Source organism: Natator depressus, chromosome 5 (genome assembly GCF_965152275.1).
Source record: "Natator depressus isolate rNatDep1 chromosome 5, rNatDep2.hap1, whole genome shotgun sequence".
Lineage (NCBI taxonomy): Eukaryota > Metazoa > Chordata > Testudines > Cheloniidae > Natator > Natator depressus.
Window position 1 is genome coordinate 38,024,055 of NC_134238.1, and position 16,676 is coordinate 38,040,730.

The window sequence follows — 16,676 nt, forward strand, 5'->3', positions numbered from 1 at the left end:
CCCAAACTTCTGCACAAAAATCTCAGGCTCCTTTCTTTTAGACTTCTCTGGGCTGGGTCTTATTCATTAGTATTTATATAATATAAGCTGAAAGGCGCAACAGCATCTGCTAAATTCATGCATATGTATGAAGTGAAAATCTGTCCCTTCAGAGATAATGTCATTATGACACTGGGAAAGAACTAAATTGCTGCGTTAGTGTGTCCTAGTCATAGGTTGATGTTCATTTGCGCATGCTCTCTCTCCTTTCTCAAAACCAGAATTAGTGGGATAAAGAATAGCTCGAAATAACAAGTGTTTGTCTCCTTATGTCCTGGAGCCAAGTGAAAAGAATTATACACTTAGGGCTGGAGGGGACCTCGAGAGGTCATCTTCTCCACCTCCCTGGTGCTGAGGAAGAATCAAATATACCTAGACCATCCCTGACAGACGTTTGTCTAATCTGTTCTCAAAAACCTCCAGTGACTGTGCAATCCCTATCTCCCTCGGTAACCCATTCCAACGCTTCACTAGCCTTAAAATCCTCCCCCCCCCCCCCCCCCAGTATCTAATCAAAGGCCAGGTCCAAACTCAAAAGTTAAAGTTGACCCATCTATGTTGCTCAGGGGTGTTAAAAATCCACACCCCTGAGTAATGTAGTTAATCCACCCTTATCACCACCTGTAGACAGTGCTAGGTGGACAGAATTCCATTGCTTCTTGGGGAGATGGATTAACTATGCTGATGGGAGAACCCTTCCCGGTGCTGTAGTTAGTGGTGACACGCTGAGTTGCCAATGGTCACTTATTACAAGGGATGTCCCTTATTTTTTCATGTTTGCACAAAGAGATCAAGAGTTGCTAAGTCCTGCAAAAAGCAGCAAGAAATACTCCTGGCAAATGTAGGTGAGTACTGATTATTATTCATAATAATAATGATAATAATATGGAGAGGAGGGGTGGGGTGGCGGTGCTAAGAAAACAGTCCCTCATTTTTGAAATACGTTGGCAACCCTAAGTAGACAAGTTGCAAATCTCCCTTCCTGCAGATTAAGCTGATTTGCTTCTTACTTCTAAACAGGTCTGTCATTTGTTTGCTTTTTAAACTTTCCTCGTAGGTTATGCTTTCTAAATCTCTTAATTTTTGTGGCTGTCCTCCGGACTCTCTCCAATTTGTCTCTCTCTTAAAATGTGGCACTCAGAATTGGACGCAGTACTCCAGCTGATGCGTCAGTGGAACAATTTTCTCCCATGCCTTACAGATGACACTCCTGTCAGGCAAATACCATTCTGGTGTATATTTTCTTGCAACTACATCACTTTGTCACGTCTTCAATTTGTGATCTAGTATTACACCCCAACTCCTTTTCTGCACTACTACCACCTAGTTAGTTAGTTCCCATTTTGTAGTTGTACATTTGATTCTTCCTTAACTGTAATACTTTGCACTTGTCTTTATTGAATTTCATTTTGTCGATTTCAGACCAATTCTCCAATTTATAAAGGTCATTTTGAATTCTAATCGTCTCATCCAAAGTGCTTGCAACCTCTCCTAGATTGATGTCATCCACACATTTTAGAAGCATACTTTCTACTCCATTATCCAAGTTATTAGTGAAAATATTGACTAGTACTAGATGCAGGACAGACTTCTGCAAGACCCCACTAGATATGACCTCATAGTTTGACAGTGAACCACTGATAACTTCTGACTACATTTTTTTAGTCAGTTGTGCACCCACCTTATAGTAATTTCATCTAGACCATATTTCCCTAGTGTGCTTATGAGACTGTCATATGGGATTGTGTCAAAAGCCTCACTAAAATCAAGATATCATATCTACCACTTCATGCCATGCCGTTGGCCAGTAACCCTGTTAAAAAAGGAAATTAGGTAGGTTTGGCAGGATTTGTTCTTGACAAATCTATGTTGGCTATTATTTATCACCACATAGGCGTGGTGCACCTTTAAAAGAAGTCTGGCAGCTTAAATTCATAACTTTGCTAGACACTAAAAATTATGCACTGAACAGAGACAAGACTCTATTACAACAATCTATAACCCATTACCCTACCAACACTTATCCCCCCCACAGTTCCTCCCCTGGCCCCCAAATGACTGAAGAGGTATTAAGTGGCCACTTCATCTTGAATGGTCCCTTGAAATATGTTAATTAAATAATCTGTTCCACCTTGTATTTAGCTATGATACTCTGAGTACATTTCCCGGACCTAAAGAAGAGCTCTGTGTAAACTCAAAAGCTTGTCTCTCACGAACAGAAGTTGGTCCAAGAAAAGATATTACCTCACCCACCTTGTCCCTCTAATATCCTGGAACCAACACGGCTACAACTCCTCTAGGTGCAGAAACTTACGGGACATTTTGTAGGGGGTTTTGCAGTATTGCTTTTCCAACAGATGTCTGAATAGTCCAAGTCCCCATTATTACCAGGTTTTGTGTTGTAGTGATTAATGCTAGAACAAATGACAAATATCCACATCTGTCACTAATTAACAATTATAAAAGGAACAATTATTTTTCTCCCACTCTGTCTGTCTTATCTTTTCAGATAGATCCTGCCCAATCATGTTGGGCCCTCTAGGGTCAACTGGAATTTAAATACATTAACAATAAAAACTAAAGCTTTTCTTTTTAAAATAAAAAACTGAGATAATACTTAAGAGATTCTCAGAATCAAGGCAACTTCAAAGCCTGGCTTTGCTTGACACTATTTCTCCCTAAAAATCTAGCCACACTATTTTGAACAGCTAAATAAAATCCAACTTAACTCTTTTGTCACATGGAAATGAAGGAGCTGTGCAGGAAAACTATTACTGCTAAAGAGGGAATAAGCAAAGCATTTCAGAGTAAAATATTTCCTTGAGGACCTGCTCCATGATTTTGCCAGGAACTGAAGTGAGGCTGTCTGTCTGTAGCTCCCTGGGTTCTCTTTCTTCCCTTTTTAAAATATGGGCACTATATTTTCCTTTTTCCAATCGTCCAGGACCTCTCACAAAAGTGTTTACAGAATTCATACTACACAGTACCAACATATTTACAAAAATCTTCTCTCAGATGCTCCACACCCATACACAGCACAATCTCACATATTATTTCATCCCCGCTCATGAATCATAGAATATCAGGTTTGGAAGGGACCTCAGGAGGTCATCTAGTCCAACCCCATGCTCAAAGGAGGACCAATCCCCAACTAAATCATCCCAGCCAGGGCTTTGGCAAGCTGGACCTTGAAAACCTTTAAGGAAGAAGATTCCACCACCTCCCTAGGTAACCCATTCCAGTGCTTCACCAACCTCCTAGTGAAAATTTTTTTCCTAACATCCAACCTAAACCTCCCCCCCTGAAACGTGAGACCATTACTCCTCATTCTGTCATCTGGTACCACTGAGAACAGTCTAGATCCATCCTCTTTGGAACCCCCTTTCAGGTAGTTGAAAGCAGCTATCAAATCCCCCCTCATTCTTCTCTTCCGTAGACTAAACAATCCCAGTTCCCTCAGCCTCTCCTCATAAGTCATGTGTTCCAGACCCCTAATCATTTTTTTGCCCTCTGCTGGAGGCTTTCCAATTTTTCCACATCCTTCTTGTAGTGTGGGGCCCAAAACTGGACACAGTACTCCAGATGAGGCCTCACCATGTCAAATAGAGGGGAATGATCAGGTCCCTCGATCTGCTGGCAATGCCCCTACTTATACAACACAAAATGCCGTAAGCCTTCTTGGCAACAAGGGCACACTGTTGACTCATATCCAGCTTCTCGTCCACTGTAATCCCTAGGTCCTTTTCTGCAGAACTGCTGCCTAGCCATTCGGTCCCTAGTCTGTAGTGGTGCATGGGATTCTTCCATCCTAAATGCAGGACTCTGCACTTGTTCTTGTTGAACCTCATCAGATTTCTTTTGGCCCAATCCTCTAATTTGTCTAGGTCCCTCTGTATCCTATACCTACCCTCCAGCGTATCTAACACTCCTCCCAGTTTAGTGTCACCTGCAAACTTCCTGAGGATGCAGTCCACACCATCCTCCAGATCATTAATGAAGATATTGAACAAAACCGGCCCCAGGACCGACCCTTGGGGCACTCCACTTGATACCGGCTGCCAACTAGACATGGAGCCATTGATCACTACCTGTTGAGCCTGACAATCTAGCCAGCTTTCTATCTACCTTTTAGTCCATTCATCCAGCCCATACTACTTTAACTTGATGACAAGAATACTTGCAAACTATTAGGTGGACACCCAAAGCATCCCTGAGTTCCGTTGCACATGATGAGCTAGCACTGTCTGGCTGTGTGTGTACAAGCTCAGATATCAAGCCGTGTCTTGAGGCCTCTCCTGGTGAGTGTGTTCCCCTTTGTCCTCACAGACATCATGCAGAGCACAGCAGCCCACAAAAACAAGGACTGCACTGATGACATTGGTATCCAAAATGTTTTGAAGGCAGTGCCAATGAGATTTCACTCTGCCACATGCACAATTTCACCACCATCCTAATGTGTGTAACTGAACCTTATTTTGCCAGGTCCTCGGAAATCAGGATACTGTTTCATGGTATGGCAACAAGGGGTGCATTGGGTTCCCTAGAATAACAGTGGGGACAGTGACTTCATTTGTCATTTGGTGGAAATAATATCCCAGCTTCTCCAAGAAGATAAAGTCCTGATCACCCTGGCATCATGCATCCTGCCAGTGCAGCACATATTTGTGTCCATCAATCTGCCCCTGTGATAGAACAGGGCCTGCATAACAATGGAGTAGTACTCTTTGCAGTATGTATACTCATGTGCTTCTTGCAGAAGGCAAATTATAGGCATGAGTCCCATCCACAGCCCCAGTGTAGTTTGGAAAGCCCATTCTCTGAAAGCCAACAATAATTACAGGAGCATTTTAATGTCCATCATCTTTGGGTCCATCGAAGTCCTGATCACCTCAGAAACCTTTGCCAAAGCAATCCCGACAGTTGATTTGCTTGCCAACTCCAAACTGGTTAGTCATGAACTTGTCGCTGTCTTGGGTAGACAGCTTTCTGATGGCTATTGTGACCCACTTTTGGACTGGACTGGCCTCCCACCTGCGGGTGTCCTGGCACTGGAGGGTCAAAGCAAGCTGATCACAAACCTCCAGGAAGGTCTGCTTCTTCATGTGAAAATTCTGGACCCACTGTTGGTCATCTCAAGTCTCCATAACAATGTGGCCCCACCAGTCTGTGCTTGTGGCCCTGCTCCAGAAGTACCGGTCTACATAGGGGAATCTGCAACTAAGGCAACCCTCTTGAGCAGCATCAGCTGGGTTGCGGCTGACATATCTGCATCCCCCTCTAAGCAGTGCCTTTGGACGTTCAAAAACTGCCTCCAAAATGTTCACCAGCATCTTGCACATGCCCTAGCGGATTCCCAAAATAGGACTGACACACCAGGTGGAGCATTTCTTCCACTGGGTCGTGACCCACATTGATAGCTCTGGCTGCTGGGAGCATGTAGCCACAAAATGATTCAGGTGGATGTGTTTTCAGGCAAAAACCAGGCAAAAGACTTCCGTCAATTCCCACAGGCTGAACAAACAAATTCTCCCACAGCCCACTGTGAAATAAGCCCTAGAATGGTTTCAGCTGGCAAGGCTGCTAAGAACCCTGGGATCTGATAGTATATATTCACAGAAGCGGAAATTCTGACTCAGGTCTGCGTAGTGCCAGCACAGTTGTGAGGTCCAGGATTGCAATGTAGTGTGGATGCTTGAGAGTGGGTGTGGAAACAGAGGCCATAGGTGCAGGTCACACAGCCCCAGGCTTAAGATGGGTCAACACTACCGCCTACGTTGGCAAAACTTATGTCACTCAGGGGTAAGACTATTCCACTCCCTGAGTGACATAAGTTACACTGACGTAAGCGTTTGTGAGCATAGCGCTAGGTTAGTGGGAAAGCTTCTCCTGCCAACAGGGCTTATGCTGCTGGTGGAGGTGGGGTTTTTTATGCCGACGGGAGAGCTCTCTCCCATCAGCACAGAGCATCCTCCCCAGAAGCGCTTCAGCAGCACAGCTGTATCGGGGGCGCTGCAGTACTCTACATATAGCATACCTTTTGTGTGCTGTGTAGACAGACTCTAGGTGGCTGGATAGCTTTACCAAAATCAAAATGTCTAACCAACCGTGGCACTAGTAAGAGGAGTGCTAAATATTCCTGCTCAGCCACATCGTCTTTACTGTTTCCCTCCTAGCCCTCTCCTCCCACAAATCTGCGTCTGTACATTTTCCATGTAGACTCTAAGACTGTCTTAATATCACTCTGGTAAATGTGGGCACACTGTTGAAGGCTTCATAATAGTAATGCAGTTTCAGAAGACAATGGCAGACTGAAGTCAAGTGTAGGGTAAGATGTGTCTGTGCTTTTCCATAGATGCTGACTGTTTAATCTTTAACAATTAGAATGGTTTGAAATTGTGCTTTATAAGAAGCAGCCTGATGGGGGAAGTGAGCAAACACTCTAAAAATATGGAAGAGAGCTAGACTAGACAGGAAACAATGAAGGAAATATAAGTAGAGAAGAGCTGTTCACTACAAATTCCTTTAATTTTCTGGATTTCTTTTAAAGAAAGACATAAGACTCAGCCAAGCCATGGCAGGAAAATGAAGGACCAAGTCCTCATCCACAGCAGAGCTTTGCTTTGTGTCATTGAGAAAAAGGGAGGCAAAGGTGACTTTAAACCACCTTTGTCCCCCCTCTCCCACAATCTCCATGGTTTGTGTGGGGCTGTTTGGCCCTCATCATGATTTAAAACAGCTTCAAGCTAAGTTCTAACAGCCTCTACAGGAGCTATTCTGGGGAAGGCTATAGCACAGCTCTGTTCACCCATTTCCCCAGACCTTGCCCTCCCTATTGTTAGGGCAGGCCCCTGAGAAGGGGTGTGATAGAGTTGCCGATGCCAGTACTAAACCAGGGAATCTGTGAGTAGCCAGATCTGCTGCTTTGTATTATCAGAGTGACACAGAGCTGCTAGAAAGCGGTGTGGGAGCATGAAGATCTAGATCTAGCTCTTTAAATCTCAGTAAAGTTTACTCAACTGTTATGCTCTTTCCAAAGGAATATAGGGAAGCTAATCTGGTGATCTGTTTACACGGTCATTGGGAAAAAGGCTTATCTTTTCTATTTAAGAGAAATAAATTTGCCTAACAGTCCTGTTACTTAATCACACCCTGTCAATCTATTTTACGTTCAATGAAACACAAACTTGTAGCAAAGACGAGAGATGGATCTTAGGAACTAAGTCTGAAATAAGAATGAGAGGAGTAGAACCCTCTTCCAATGAGAGAAAGCACCCAACCACCTCCCAGAGACTTGCACAATGTGATTGTGGGAGTAGGATTGTGGTGAGTAAAGAGTTGAGAAACAGGACTGAATCAGCATCGCCGTACACCTTGTGAAATCACTAACACCGGAGCAAAGTGGGTGTGTAATGCTACCATTCTTATCTGGTCTTGTTTTACACGGGTGTCAGTAACTACACAGGGGAATACAGAATTGGGCCAAAAAGGAACAGACATGAGCCTAAAGCAGAGATTAGAAATTGGTGCAGTGAAGAGACTGGTTGCTTTGCTGATTAAGAGCTTTTGGATCACTTTCTTTAAAGTTACTCTGTTACTCTGAAACCTTTCTTTAAAGTGATTCCAACAGCAAATATATTAAAACTGTCATTATCCTCTATAAAAATGTGCACACACATGCTTACTCAATTGAAGTCTATGGTTCTGCTTATTGAAACATGGGTATATCCTGGGTGATGCTGTCATGCTCACTTTCTTGTGGGTAAAAGAAAACAAGAATAAGAGCTACAGCCACAATTGCAGTCTTCATGCTGGGGAGAGAGAGAGAGTAATGGCTGCATTTCAGCCCTGTATCTTAACCTGGACTGTGAGTTCACTGTCCTCCTTGTGCACCTACTCTGTGTAAAGCCTGATTACTTCAGCTTTCTGCAGACTAAGTTATTTTCTTTCATCTGTGCATTCTGTCAGGAATCAGGGCCTGCAGAAGAACCAATCTCTGGGCTCCCTGTCAAATGCAGTTGGCCTGTAGAAAACTGCCTGATTGGCGACACTACTAGTTAGAAGGGTCAGCTGACTGGCTCTTAAACTCAGCAGCAGGTAAGTGGCTGCTCAAGGCACTTGGCTGTGATAGTTCCTGCCTTGTTTTACTCTATGTAACTGGCTTCTGAGCCTTATGTATGATTCCTGAACTGACTCCAGTTCTGATCTTTGGCTCCAACCATTGGAAATGATCCCCCATGTCCCAGTTGCTGACAATCTGTTAGTTCTTCTTATAATAAATCAGTTCACATAAATGTAGTATAATGCTTTAATAATGTTGCTCAAGGTAAACATTTGATTTGCTGTTCATTTGTTAGGCAAATATTTGTGTGTCCAATATGTTTACTTTTTCACAGTATATTTGGTATGATTATTAGTCTGATTTTATATGGTGCTCTAAGGTGTGCTAGCTGTCTCACAGTGCCAACAAGAAGGCAAGGGCCCTGATGCAGTAAAGGGGAAACAAAACACTCAGGACTGGTAAGGGGAAGAAGAATGGTGATTAAAACAATGAGATTACATAGTTACTCAGAAAAAGCTATGCATAGCATGGTAAAGTACTTATCAAGCATAAATAAATATCTGATTCACTTGTAGGCATCATGTCAGAAGTAGATCTTGAAAAACAGGTGTGAATCAGAAAAAACCTGCCTGGCAGATCACCTCAGGAGAAAATTTGATTAATATGGCAGAGATGATTATAGGAGAAGAGACAAACAAGGCACTGATGGCTCTTTAAATAGTGTGGGGCTGAGTTATGCAATGCCTTAAAGGCAAGGACAAGCTTAAAACGCCTATAGTGATGTCAACTGGAGAGATTCAAAGAGAATGATGGCATAGACGCTATGCTACGATTATCTTAGTGGTTTTATTTTACGTAGCCAGGAGGGGATGGCGATATGGGCAAAGTAATGAAGATGGAAGAGGACGTAATGAACAAAAGTTTTTAGACTCTCATCACAAAGAAAAAGTCAGACTTTAGAAATGTTATGGAGGAAGGGGTGGCAAGATCTGGACCCTGGCAAGATCTGGATCTGTTGGGTAACAGAAGAGTGCATGGGTCTGAGTGACAGAAAGGCTGCTGCTGTCATCTTCAGTGACAGAAGATTAAAAAGTTTTCGAAGGAGAGTAAAAAGTGGAGTCTGGTCCATCTGCAGTATATGCTGACATTGTGAATTCAGCAAATGTCAGACAAGTGAAAATATGAGTTTGAATAGAGAGACAGGTCAGGTATGGAGGAGCAGATTTGCAAAATTGCATAAAGAGTAGAGCTGGTAGACATCTTTATTGAATTAAGGTTTTTTTTTTAAACTGAAAAACTGTCTTTTTTTGAAAATGAAATTTTTCATGGAAGTTGTCAGCATTTCTGAAACATTCCACAAAATTTTGCAACATTTGAAATTAGAATTATTTTATTTAAAACGTTCATGACTTCAAAAAGCATTATCAACATTTCTAGTTTACTGATAAAATTTCAGGAACTCTTGATTTTCAGAAAATTGATAAATGTCTTTTTAAAAAGTTGTAGATAATTTTGCAAATGTTGAAAATGTTTTTATGTTAAACCCTGAAAAATGAAAACTCTTAAATATCAGTATTTTTCACAAAATTGTTTTCCCTTTTCTGCTATCTCTAATAAAATGGGAGCTGAACAGTGAGCTGATGAGGTTACCCAGATAAAGGGTATAGAGGGAGGAAAGAAGAGGGACACACTGAAGAGACATGGAAAGAATGACCCGAGAGGTAGGAAGAGAATCAAGTAAGGATGGTGTTGCAAAACCCACTGAAGCAGAAGATATAAAGCAGAAGTGCGATCAACAGAATCAAAAGAAGTAGAACGGTTAAGGAATGGAGTATATACCTTGAGACTTGGCCAGAAAGGGGTCATGAGCAGCCTTGGGTGGTGATCCCCATGTTGGCTTGAGAGCATGAGTATCAGCCTCAGGGCAGATTGTTTAAAAAAAAAACAAAAAACAAACAAAAAAACCCTAAAATCAGGCCATAAATCCAAAATTGGTTGTGAGTTCTTAGATTTCACCAACCAACTGCAAACACTTCAGGAACTTTAAGAGTCTTAACATGGAATCACAGACAGTCCCCTTGGGTACTCTGGTCTGTCTTGCCACCCAGGTGAGCATATCTCTGCGATAGGTGAACTCCTTACAACAAGAATCACAGCAATATTCAAGTTATTCCTATTCCCAAAGGACCAGTAGGTTACCCCAGGGCAACTGAGTTTTAAATGTCACACCGAGGACAATGACTGTAGCCAATCCTCTAATAAACTACATGAAGACTTATTAAGTAAGATAAGTAAGAAAAGGAAACTAGAGTGTTATATACAAGGTTAAAGCAACCCACTCTGGACACACAAGTGAGTTATAGAGTGGTAGCCGTGTTAGTCTGTATCAGCAAAAAAACCGAGGAGTACTTGTGGCACCTTAGAGACTAACAAATTTATTTGGGCATAAGCTTTCATGGGCTAAAACCCACTTCATCGGATGCATGCAGTGGAAAATAGAGTAGGAAGATATATATACACAGAGAACATGAAAAAATGGGTGTTGCCATACTAACTGTAACGAGACTAATCAATTAAGGTGAGCTATTATCAGCAGGAGAAAAAAAATTTTTGTAGTGAAATGGGCCATCTGTCCCAACGCCTCGTGATGCATCGGTTCCCATCCCAGCAAACCCTGGGCTTCTGTCCACATTTGGTTCCTTCTTTCAACGTTTTTTGTACTGCGTGCTCTGTCTTCCCTTTTGGTCTGTGGGAATGGAGCCTGAACTGCTGAGGAGTATGCTGACGAGTCTCGCCAGCACATCACGTTTGGCAGTCGAGTTATTCCTTATGATCCAAAGTGACAGTGAGGGCTCAGATGATATCGACTTGAGTAACGCATATCACACAAGTTTGCCTGTGGCATTCACGGACATGCTCGCCACCGTGGAACGCCGCTTTTGGGCTTGGGAAACAAGCACTGAGTGGTGGGATCACATCGTCCTGCAAGTCTGGGATGACGAGCAGTGGCTGCAGAACTTTCAGATGAGAAAAGCCACTTTCACGGGACTGTGTGAGGAGCTCGCCCCCCACCCTGCGGCGCAAGGACACGAGATTGAGAGCTGCCCTGACAGTGGAGAAGCGGGTGGTTATTACAATCTGGAAGCTGGCAACTCCAGACAGCTACCGATCGGTCGCTAACCAGTTTGAAGTGGGAAAGTCTACCGTTGGAATCGTGTTGATGCAAGTTTGCAGTGCCATTAATCGCATCCTGCTCAGAAGAACCATGGCTCTTGGTAACGTGTGTGACATGGTGGATGGCTTTGCACAAATGGGTTTCCCTAACTGCAGTGGGGCGATAGATGGCACACATATTCCAATTCTGGCACCAGCCCACCTAGCTTCCAAGTATGTTAATATCGGAAGGGGTATTTCTCTATGGTTCTCCAGGCGCTTGTGAATCACCGTGGGTATTTCATTGACATTAACGCAGGCTGGACCAGAAAGGTACATTACGCACACATCTTTCTGAACACTGGCCTGTTCAGGAAGCTGCAAGCCAGGACTTTTTTCCCAGACCAGAAGATCACCATAGGGGAAGTCGAAATGCCCATTGTGATCCTTGGAGACCCCGCTTACCCTTTAATACCATGGCTCATGAAACCCTACACAGGGAGCCTTGACAGCAGCAAATTCAACAGGCTGAGCCGGTGCAGAATGACTGTGGAGTGTGCTTTTGGCCGTTTAAAGGGCCGCTGGCGCTCTCTGTATGGGAAGCTGGACCTGGCCGATGACAGCATCCTCGCGATTATATCTGCATGCTGTACCCTCCATAACATTTGTGAAGGGAATGGTGAACGATTCACTCAGGCATGGAACTCGGAGGTTCAACACCTGGAGGCTGAATTTGAACAGTCAGAGAGCAGGGCTATTAGAGGGGCCTAGTGTGGGGCTGCAAGGATTAGGGATGTATTGAGGGAGCAATTTGAGGCTGAAAGCCACTAGTAATGTCTGGTGCCCTGCATGGGAGTGAAGTGCAGTGGTTCCAATGTTAATAGGAGGGTGCAGTACCTGTTTCTTTCTTGGGCTAAGGTATCTTTTACTTCATGCAATAAGAGAGAATGTTTTCCAAGCCAAAAATCCATTTATTGAAAAGAAACAACAGCTTGGGAAACAGAAAGGGCAAGCGGGGGGTGGGGTGGGGTGGGGAACGGTACAATCACAGATTTGCGTATGTCTGGTTATCATACTCAGCCTTCCTGTCTAGAGTGCTGTGCAATGAGTGCTGCACTTCAGGATGGCTATACTGCATGGTGATTAGGGTTGAGTGCAGTGGGTAAGGATCGTAGTTTGCAGGGCTGAGTCGTGAAGCTACAGGTGTTGGAGGCAGCTGGTGGTGGTGAAGAACCCTGATGTTGGGGAAAGTGGGTTGGAGGTGACATGGGGGCACAAGGGAAAGAGTTTTGGGACAAGGGCTGTGGGCAGGGGGGCAGGCTCGGTAGTGCTCAGTCTGCATGGCTACGAGCGCCTGGATAGAGTCTGCTTGGCACTCCATTTTGCTTATCAGCCGATCCGTACTTTGCTGCCAGAGCACTGCGCTTTTGTGCTGGCACTCCTCATTCTGCTGGTGGATCCTCCTTTCACTGTTCCGCCACTGCTGCACTTTTTGATTTTCATTACTTGAATGTTGCATTACTTCATGCAACATGTCTTCCTTGCTTCTACGTGGCCTCTTTCTGATTCTTTGGAGTTTTTTGGCTGGTGATAATATGGACGTTTGAGATCTCAAGGTTGCATCTGTAAAGGCAAAATGCAACACTTAACAGAGGCAGCATTGTTCACACCAGACAGAGCAATGATTCCCTCATACTTAAGGGCAAGCACAGTCTGCACAATAGCATAATTTGCCCATCCCAAAGCGAGCACACATAACCCATGGAAGCCCCAAAATGGTGAGTAAGCACGGGGTCAAGCGTGACTGATTGTTTCACGGCTGTACTGTCTTCTGGGTTTCTGTGCCTTGGCGAGAGCCAACAGCGGCAGGGGGCCCCTATACTGAACACTCTCCCCACATTTTTCACAGGAATTCATCCTGGAAGATATCTTGCTGCTGAGGGTGACCTGGGAAGCAAGGGAGGGTTTTCTACTGCAATGCGGCTTCTGCCCTGGCCCATATGCAGCTTGCCCGTGTGCAGCAATGGTCCCCCCGCCCCTCACAGCACAGTGGCGTGGACAAGTTAGCCTTACTGGGACAAGGTCCACAGTGGCTCTCCTGAGAAACCTGCGCAACAGCATTGCCCAAATTCTGGATGAGACCTTTGAAGAGATCACTGAGGCTGATTACCGCGATGTGAGAGAGCACATCAATGCCCTATTCTGCATCTAGGCATGCATGCAGCCCCTAACCCTCCTTGCCCCAAGAGCCCGCACCGAATAACTTCCTTCCCAAAATAAAAGCCGCTTACCAGGAACCTCCTCTGGTGTTTGTCCTTCCCCAAGCACTGGCCGCCACGACTGGTTACCTTCCTCCTGGCTTGATAACAGCTCCTGGCTGCATGCATCTTCCTCTGCCTCAGCACCCTCGCTCCCGCTTTGCTCCTCCTCCTCTTCCTCCTACCTTGTTGAACTGGGCTCTGAAGCGTCCATGGTGGTACTTGGAGTGGAGATGGGGTCGCCCCCAAGTATTGCGTCCAGCTTTTTGTAGAAACAGCAGGTTGCAGGGGCAGCACAGGAGCGGCTGTTTGCCTGACAGGCTTTGCGGTAGGCATTCCGCAGCTCCTTCACTTTAACCCTGCACTGCAGTGCGTCCCGGTCACGGTCCCTTTCCATCATGTCCCTTGATATCTGCCCAAAGGTATTGTAATTCCTATGGCTGGAGCGCAGCTGGGACGGGACAGCTTCCTCCCCACAAACACTGAACCTTGCCATTGCTCCATACTGGGGATCGCCTGGCACGTGGAGGCATGGTCACCTCGAAAGATTCGCTGAGAGCACTCCACACCTGCCTGAGCAAACAGGAATGGGAGTTTCAAAATTCCCAGAGAATTTAAAGGGCGGGTCTGACCATTGGTCACCTGAGGGCAGGGCACTAGAGTTCAAAGTGATGACCAGAGTGGCTAGCACAGGGATTGTAGGACACTTCTGGAGGCCGATCAGAGCGCACTATAGGACCAGGGCGTCCACACTGGCGCCGTGGTGCTCCAGCAGGGGCACACAAAACATTATTCCACTCACCGAGGTGGAGTACCAGGAGTGCTGTATGCCAGTGTGGACGGGTAGTGAGCTAGTGTACCCAGGGCTCCTTTAATGTGCTCTAACTCGCAAGTGTAGCCAAGCCCTCAGAAGAAGGTTAAAGTTGCCAGGTCAAACACTCAGATGTAGGAAACACCAGCAGTGTTGTTGTCCATGAAATCTTAATTCTTCCTCTTAGCGCTGACATGTTGTGATTTTTAATTCTATTTTTTCTTTTAAAGTAGTCCTGAGTTTTGTTTGTTCCACATGCAGTTTAACGTATGTTGCATTAGCACCCAGAGACCCCAGTCAGGATCCGAGTTAGTGTGGTAGGCACTATACAAATACACAATAGGAGACAATTCCTACAACTTATATATGCATGCAAAGCTAGCAAGAATAAATTAGTTGATTGTAAACCCTATTTCCTTTTCCAAAAGTTTGTTTCAATATGCTATAAGTGTGCTATTTAAAAATAAAACACACACCAGTACAAAAGTTAGTTCGTAATCATACCAATTCCACAAACACATTTCTTCACCCCAAAGGTAATGTTTTCCCTTTTATTCGTCAAAACATCTTATTTACATCACACTAGCAGAAAACATATGGACATAGGCTAATACAGGCTGGGAATAAATTGTAGAATTGTGAAATTAGTTCTAATTAAATACCATACTTCTGTAGATATGTAATATATTATTTCAGAACACAAAGTGGCACAGATAAGGTTGGGTGACAGGCATAATGTGCATTAGGTAAAACAGTGGCTGAGTAAAGTGGTTACCTCCCTTAATTATTCATTTCCATACCTGCAAACAGATTTTTTAGGTTACACTGGGATTTTCTGATGGACGATGTAGTCTCTAGAAATAACAAATTAGTCTGTTAGGGAGACTCCACTGATAGGACCTAGTTAAGATTTTAAGTCTAAGTTTTTGTATACTAACGCTAATATTCAGTGATCTTTTGGTTGCTTGCTGCAAGTTGTCCAGGGTATTGTTTAGCAAAAGTGATTTGTCAGTACTGCTTACCGTGTGAGCTAAAGATCAAAGGTGAAGAGAGCTTTGCACAGTACTCCTTTCCTCTCGGACAAAGCCAATCCATTAGGCTTGGGAGTCTGCAGCTGGGCATGACTATTACTCTCTAAGGAAAAACTGCCCCTCGCCCCATTGCATAAGTTAACGCAGACTGTCATAAAACCACTGTTTATTTATTACAGTAACACCCAGAGGTTCCAATCAGTATCAGGACTCTGTTGTGCCTGGGGCTGAACAAACACACACAAACATTCTCAGAGTAACAGCCGTGTTAGTCTGTATTCGCAAAAAGAAAAGGAGTACTTGTGGTACCTTAGAGACTAACCAATTTATTTGAGCATAAGCTTTCGTGAGCTACAGCTCACTTCATTGGATGCAGTGAAGTGAGCTGTAGCTCACGAAAGCTTATGCTCAAATAAATTGGTTAGTCTCTAAGGTGCCACAAGTACTCCTTTTCTTTTTACAAACATTCTCTCTACTTCAAAGACCCTTTACTATTTAAACTGGCAAGTGACATTCAAAAGATTGGGGAGAGAGGCATAATCAAATAGACATGATTATACATTTTTAAAAAGTGCAAATATATACAAAAGGGGAATAGAATCTCCTAACACGAGCCAGCATTAATAAACTAATATTTTACAGGCACTGCAGCAGACTGGCGTGGGATTAGCAATGCTAATTACTTGCTGGGGAACACAAGACATTCCCTCCCCACTGCTTTGGAGACCCTCTTTGCAATGTTCATGCCACACACCATCTGATACAACCTTTTAAGGAAAATCAACTGGCACTCTCCCAGGAGCTGAATTCACTCTCCATCCTTGCTAGAGTATCCGTAGAGAAGAGTAAGTGGACAGATGGTCAGAACAACTTACTGCTACAGGCAGTACATATTGTAGATGGCTATGGCAGCACATGATTATTCAGATTTACACTCCAGTAGAACCTCAGAGTTACAAACTGACCACTCAACCACACACCTCCTTTGGAACCAGAAGTATGCAATCAGGCAGCAGCAGCCGCGACAAAAAAAAGCAGGCGAGTACAGTACAGTACTGTGTCAAACTACTAAAAATATAAACGGAAAGCAGTGTTTTTCTTCTGCACAGTAAAAGTTTCAAAGCTGTATTAAGTCAATGTTCAGTAGTAAACTTTTGAAAGAACCATAATGTTTTATTCAGAATTATGAACAACCTCCATTCCCAAGGTGTTCGTAACTCTGAGGTTCTACTGTAATAGGGCCTTAGTTGAAGTCCATTAGTCATTGACTTCAGGGGGCTTTGGATCAGGTTCACAGAGAATTAACAACAGTTGCATCTTAGCCA